At 33.7% G+C, this 7,210-nt stretch overlaps 1 pseudogene; it reads right to left on the bottom strand.

The window, feature by feature from the left end:
• Nucleotides 1–6,799: 6,799 nt before the first annotated feature.
• On the bottom strand, nt 6,800–6,919 carry LOC111746962 (annotated as a pseudogene).
• Between the last annotated feature and the right edge of the window lie 291 nt (nt 6,920–7,210).

The raw sequence follows: 7,210 nt of genomic DNA on the forward strand, positions 1-7,210 counted from the left end.
ATGTATCCAGGTAAACTCTCCTTTAGATATGAAGGAAAAATGAAGACCTTTCCAGATATACAAAAATTGAGGAAATTCTCCACTAAAAGCCCTGCACTACAGGAAATACTGAAAGATGTCAGCTCATATAAAACAAAATAACATAACAACAACAACAAAAAAAAACATAATTAGGAGTAAAGTGCCTATCAGGAAAATAGAAGCAGAAGAGTGCAAACTTTACTAAGCACAGGGCATTATAGGCTTAAATAATAAGAAAAGAATTGCTATAGCAAGATAGTAATGAATGTTCAAAATATCTAGGGAAAAATGAGATAATAATGACTGAAAAGAGGAGGATTCAAAGATCCAAATTCGCAAAGGGGAATAAAGAAAAGGCACATGCAGAAAAAAAAATGGATGAGACTATATATGTAACTATCCTTTACATATTTGTAATGGTAAGCACACACCAAAGATTCAGAGCTGAAGTATATAACATAAAACAAAAAGAACCCAAGGGAAAACCCACAAAAGCCAAGTAAGTAAGTAAGTAAGTAAGTAAGTAAATAAATAAATAAATAAATAAATAAATAAATAAATAAAATTAAAAGAAAAAAGAACAAACCAGAAACATAAGGACAAGGAAGCAATGGAAACACCAAGCTACCAGAAAAGAAAAGATAAAGTGACTATAAGAAAACCTCATATTTCAATAATCACCCTAAATGTAAATAGACTGAACTCACCAATAAAAAGTTACAGACTTGCAGAATGGATCAAAAAACAAACTTAATGATATGCTGCCTCAGGAGACACATCTCAGCTCCAAAGACAAATATAGACTCAAAGTGAAAGGGTGGAAATGATATTTCAAGCAAATGGCATTCAGAGAAAAACGGGAGGAGCGGTATTCTTATCAGACGAAATAGACTTCAAAATAAGAAAAGGTAAAGAAAGATGCTGAGGGACACTTTATAATGATACAGGGAATCATGCACCAAGAAGACATAACACTTATTAATATCCATGTTCCCAATCAGAGAGCCCTGAAATATGTAAAGCAATTACTAACAGAAATAAAGGGAGAAACATTATCATACTAGGGGACCTAAATACTCCACTGTCGGATATGGACAGATCATCCAAACAGAAAATCAATTAGGAAATAACATTCTTAAGTGACACATTAGACCAATTGGACATAATTGACATTTACAGAGCCTTTCATCTCCAAACAGCTGATTATACATTCTTCTCTAGTGCACATGGAACATTCTCAAGAATCAACCACATAATGGGACACAGAGATACCTTCAACAAATATAAGACAATTGAAATCATGTCAAACTTATTCTTAAATCATAATGCTTTGAAACTAGAAATCAACTGCAAAAGAAAGGAGGAAGAACCACAAATACACGGAGAATAAACATCATGCTACTAAAAAATAACTGATTCAAGGAAGAAATAAAAAGAGAGATCAAGACATAGATAGAAATAAATTATAATGATAGTACAACATATCAAAATGTGTGAGACATGGCAAAAGCAGTCATAAGAGGAAAGTTTATACCATTACTGGCCTATCTCCAAAATCGAGAACGAGCTCAAATAAACAACCTAATGCTTCATCTTTAAAAAATAAAATAAAATAAAATAAAACTAGAAAAAAAAAGAAGAAATTAAATCTAAAGTCAGCAGGAGTAAAGAAATAATCAAAATTAGAGGAGAAATAAATGAAATTGAAAACAAAAACAAAAAAAATAGGAGCTGGTTCTTTGAGAAGGTGAATAAAATTGACAAACTCTTAGCTAAACCCACTAAAGAAAAAAGAGAAAGGACACAAATAAATCAGGGATGAAAAAGGGGAAATTACAACTGACATCGTAGAAATACAAAGGATCATACAAGAATACTATGAAAAAGTATATAACACCAAACTTAATAACTTAGAAGAAATAGACCAGTACTTAGAAAAACACAATCTTCCTAGACCGAATCAAGAAGATCTGGAAAATCTAAAGAGACCAATCTGCAGTATGAAAATTGAAATAATCATCAAAAACCTACCAAGAAGTAAAGTCCAGGACCAGATGGCTTCACCAGTGAATTCTACCTAACATTCAAAGAACATTTAATACCTATTCTCCTCAAACTCTTCCAAAAAATCAAAGAGGAGGCAATACTTCCAATTCATCTTATGAGGCCAGTATTACTCTGATACCAAAACTTGGTAAAGATAATACAAATAAAGAAGACTACTGACCAATATTTCTCATGAACACAGATGCAAAAATCTTAAATAAGATACTAGCGAACCGAATACAGCAACATATGAAAAATATTATATAACACGATTAAGTGCACTACACCCCAGAGGCACAGGGATGATTTAACATATGTAAATTGATTAATGTGATACACCACATAAACAAATTAAAAACTAAGTGTCATATGATCATACCTATAGGTGCACAGAAAGCCTTTGACAAGATACAGCATCCATTTATGATCAAAACACTTAAGAAAATCGGTATAAAAGAATAATAGTTACCTTAACATAATAAAGACCATATCTGACAAACTCTCAGGCAACATTATGATTAATGGTGAAAACTAAAAACTTTCCCTCTAAGATCAGGAACAAGACAAAGCTGTATACTATTGCCACTGTTATTCAATATAACACTGGAGGTCCTGGTGAGTGCAATCAGGCAAGAGAAATATACAAATGGAATCCAAATAGGAAATGAAGAAGTCAAACTGTCACTATTTGCAGATTACATGATTTTCTATATAGAAAACCCTAAAGACTCCACAAGAACACTACTAGAAACAATAAGCAATTACAGTAAAGTCTCTGGATACAAAAATCAATGTTCAAAATCCATAGCATTCCTATAGTCAAATAATGAAGTGTCAGAAAAAGAAGTGGAAGAAATAATTTCTTTTGCAATTACAAAAAAAATAATAAAATACCTAGGAATAAATTTAACGAAACATGTGAAGTACCTATATAATGAAAACTACAACTCTATTTTTAAAAAAAATCAAAGCACATACAAAGAAATGGAAAGATATTCCATGTTTTTTAATTGAAAGAATCAACATACTTAAAATGATCATATTACCTAAAGCATTATACAGATTTAATGCAATCCCCATCAAAATTCCATTTGCATTTTTTAAAGAAATAGAACAAAAAATCATCAGATTTGTATGCAAATACAAAAGACCCCGAATTGCACAAGCCATCCTGAGAAAAAGAACGAGGCTAGAGGTATCATTCTGCTCAACTTCTAATTATACTACAAAGCAACAGTAATCAAAACAGCATGATATTGGCAGCAAAAGAGACACATGGACCAGTGGAATAGAATCGAGAGTCCAGAAGTAAACCCATATTTATATGGACAAATACTTTTCGACAAAAATGACAAAAACATACAGTGGAGAAAGGAAAGTGTCTTCAATAAATGGTGCTGGGAAAACTGGAAAGCCACATGTAAAAGAATGAAACTAGACTGTTATCTATTGCTACACACCAAAATTAACTCAAAATGAATTAAGGACCTGTATCTAAGACCCGAAACAATAAAATGCATAGAAGAAAACATAGAAACAAAACTCAAGGATCTTGGACTTGAAGAGGATTTTATGAATTTGACCTCAAAGGCGAGGGAAATAAAAATAAAATAAATGAATGGGACTACATCAAACTAGAAAGTTTCTGCTCAGCAAAAGAAATCATCAACAAGGTAAAGAGACAACCATCTGAATGGGAAAATATATTTGCAAACAATGCCTCCGATAAGGGCCTAATATACAAAATATACAAAGAACTCATACCACTCAATAACAACAAAAATACAAATGAGCCAATCAAAAAATGGGCAGAGGATCTGAACAGATCCTTCTTCCCAAGGACATACAAATGGCCAATAAATATATGAAAAGATGCTCAACATCAATAGCTATTAGAGAAATGCAATTCAAAACCACAATGAGATACTATCTCATAACTGTTAGAATGGCTATAATCAACACGACAAGTAATAAATGCTGGTGAGGATGCGGAGAAAAAGGAACCCTCATACACTGCTGGTGGGACTGCAAATTGGTACAGCCACTATGAAAAACAGTATGGAGTTTCCTCAAAAAACTAAGAATTGATCTACTCTCCACTGGGTATTTACCCCAAAGACTTAAAAAATCATATCCATAAAGATATTTGCACACCAATGTTCACAGAAGCATTACGAACAGGGGCCAGGACATGGAAGCAACCGAAGTGTCCTACAATAGATGATTGGCTAAAGAAGCTGTGGTACATATATACAATGGAATATTACTCAGCTATAAGAGATGAAATACTGCCATTTGCGACAACCTGGATGGACCTCGAGATAATTATGCCAAGTGAAATAAGCCAGACTTAAAAAGTAGAAAGTCACATGATATCACTTATATGTGGGTTATAAACCTAAAAGCAACAAACGAACAAGACAAACAGAGAGACTCGCAGACATGGACTATAGACTTGTGGTTACCAGCGGGTAGGGGTAAGGGAGGAGGGGGAGTTGGATGAGGTAAAGGGGCTCAAATATAGGGACATAGGGGGAGGATGAAGTGGGTAAAGGAGATCAAATATATGGTAGCTGAAGGAAACTGGACTTTGGGTGGTAAACACACAATAAAATATACAGATGTTAAATTATAATGTACACCTGAAAATTATATAATTGTATTAACCAATGTTACTCTAATAAACTTATAAAAAATAAATAAAATAAAATAAAATAAAAATCACAATGAGATACCATCTCACACCTGTTAGAATAGCTGTTATCAACAGAACAAGTAATAAATGCTGGAGAGGATGCGGAGAAAAAGGAATCCTCATTCACTGCTGATGGGACTACATATTGTCACAGCCACTATGGAAAACTGTATGGAGGTTCCTCAGAAAAACTAAGAATTGACGTACCATATGATCCAGCAATTCTTCTGCTGGGTATTTACCCCAAAGACTTAAAAACCCATATATGAAAAGATATTTGCACACCGATGTTCACAGCAGTACTATTCACAGTGGCCAAGACATGGAAGCATCCAAAGTATCCTACAATAGATGAAGCTGTGGTACATATATACAATGGAATATTACTCAGCCATAAGAAGAGATGAAATACTGCCATTTGCAACGACCTGGATGGACCTCGAGATAATCATGCTAAGTGAAATAAGCCAGACTGAAAAAGTAGAAAATCACATGATATCACTTATATGTGGGATTTAAACCTAAAAACAAGTGAACAGTACAAACAGAGACTCAGGGACTTGGACAATGGACTAGTGGTTACCAGAGGGTAGGGGGTGGGAGATGAGGGAAGAGGTAAACAGGGTAATGGGGGTCAAATATAGAGGGAATGAGAGAGAGTGAAGGGGTAGAGGAGATCATATATATGGTAGCTGAAGGAATCTGGTCTCTGGGTGATAATCACAAATAGAATATAAAGATGTCAAATTATAATGTACACCTGCAAATTATATAATTACATTAACCAATGTTACCCCAATAAACTTTAAAAAATTAAAAAATAAATAAATAATATTAAGAAAGATAATATTATCTTTAAAAAAAAGAAGGTATATCCAACATTCATCTGAGCCAGGAAAAAATTACTCAGTAAAGACTCACAAAATGTCTACTTTTCATTAACTTAACTCCCTAGTGTGTCCTTTAAGATAAAATCATCGCAAATTAAATTAAACACCTTGCATAACAGAGTTATTAAATTGTCACACTACCAAAAATGACTTTTTGGTTCAAAGTTTATCTGTGGTACTATCTTCGGCAAGTTAGAATTAAAGCGGTTTTTGCTTTATGAAGATAACATGAAATGCTTTTTTTCCCCAGCTTTATTGACAATTAGTTGTTCATATTTACATTGTACAATTCAATGAGTTTTTTGTTATAGTTGGCATACAATAATATACTAATTTCAGTTGTATAGGATAGTGATTAAAGATCTATATAACTCACAAAGTGATCACCCCACTAAATCTTGTACCCCTCTTCCCCCTTACATAGCTTTTTACAACATTGTTAACTATTTTCCTTATGCTACACTTTGTATTTCCATGCCTGTTTTGTAACTATCAATTTGTACTTCTTAATCCCTTTGCCCTTTTTCACCATGCCTTCAACCCCCTTCGCACCTAATAGCCCTCAAAATATTCTCTGTATCTATGAGTTTGTTTCCATTTTCGTTGTTCTTGTTGTTGTTTATTTTGTTCTTTATATTCCACATGTACATGAAATCATGTGGTATTTATCTTTATCTGACTCACTTCATTCATCACAATACCCTTTAGGTCCATCAAGGCAATATCTTTTCCATTCCTTTCCTTTTAGCCTCTGTGTGTCTTTTAATCTGAAGTGAATCTCTTGTAGACAGCATATGTAGGGGTCTTGTTTTCTTATCCATTCAATCATCCTATCCTTTGGTTGGAGCACTTAAGTCTTTTTCATGTGAGGTTTTTGTCGATAGACATGTAGTTACTACCATTCTTTATTCATGTTTTTATACATGTTTTCCCTTTTTAGAGAAGTTCCACCAACATTTACTCTAATACTGGGTTGGTGTTGATGAATTCCTTTAGCTTATTTTTGTCTAGGAAGCTGTTTATTTGTCTTTCAACTTTATTTATTTATTTATTTTAAGCGAGGTGACCTTTGGTTGACCTCACAGATTGCAAAGATCTTGTCAGCTTACAATCCCTTATTTTTATTTTTTTATTTTTTTACTTTTTACACCTACAGTACCTGGTCTTCCTAAGTGGTCTTCCATCCAAGTACTAGCCAGGCCTGACCCTGCTTAAGCATCCGAGATCAGACAGGATCGGGCTTGTTCAGAGTGGCATGGCCGTAGACTATTTGTCCTTCAACTTTAAATGAGATAAGATATTGCTGGATAAAGTAGTCTTGGTTGCAGATCCTGGGTTTTTATCACTTTAAATATTTTGTGCTCAGCCCATCTGCCCTGCAAAGTTTCCTTTGAGAAATCAAAAAGATTTCTGCCAGTCTTATGGGTGCTCCCTTGGAGGTGACTAATTGCTTTTCTCTTGCTGCTTTTAAGATTCTCTCTTTGTATTTAACCTTTCACATCTTAATTATGATGTGTTTTGGTGTGGGCTTCTTTGAGTTCATCTTTTTGGGGAACTC

Source organism: Pteropus vampyrus, unplaced genomic scaffold, assembly GCF_000151845.1.
Source record: "Pteropus vampyrus isolate Shadow unplaced genomic scaffold, Pvam_2.0 Scaffold206, whole genome shotgun sequence".
Taxonomy (NCBI): domain Eukaryota; kingdom Metazoa; phylum Chordata; class Mammalia; order Chiroptera; family Pteropodidae; genus Pteropus; species Pteropus vampyrus.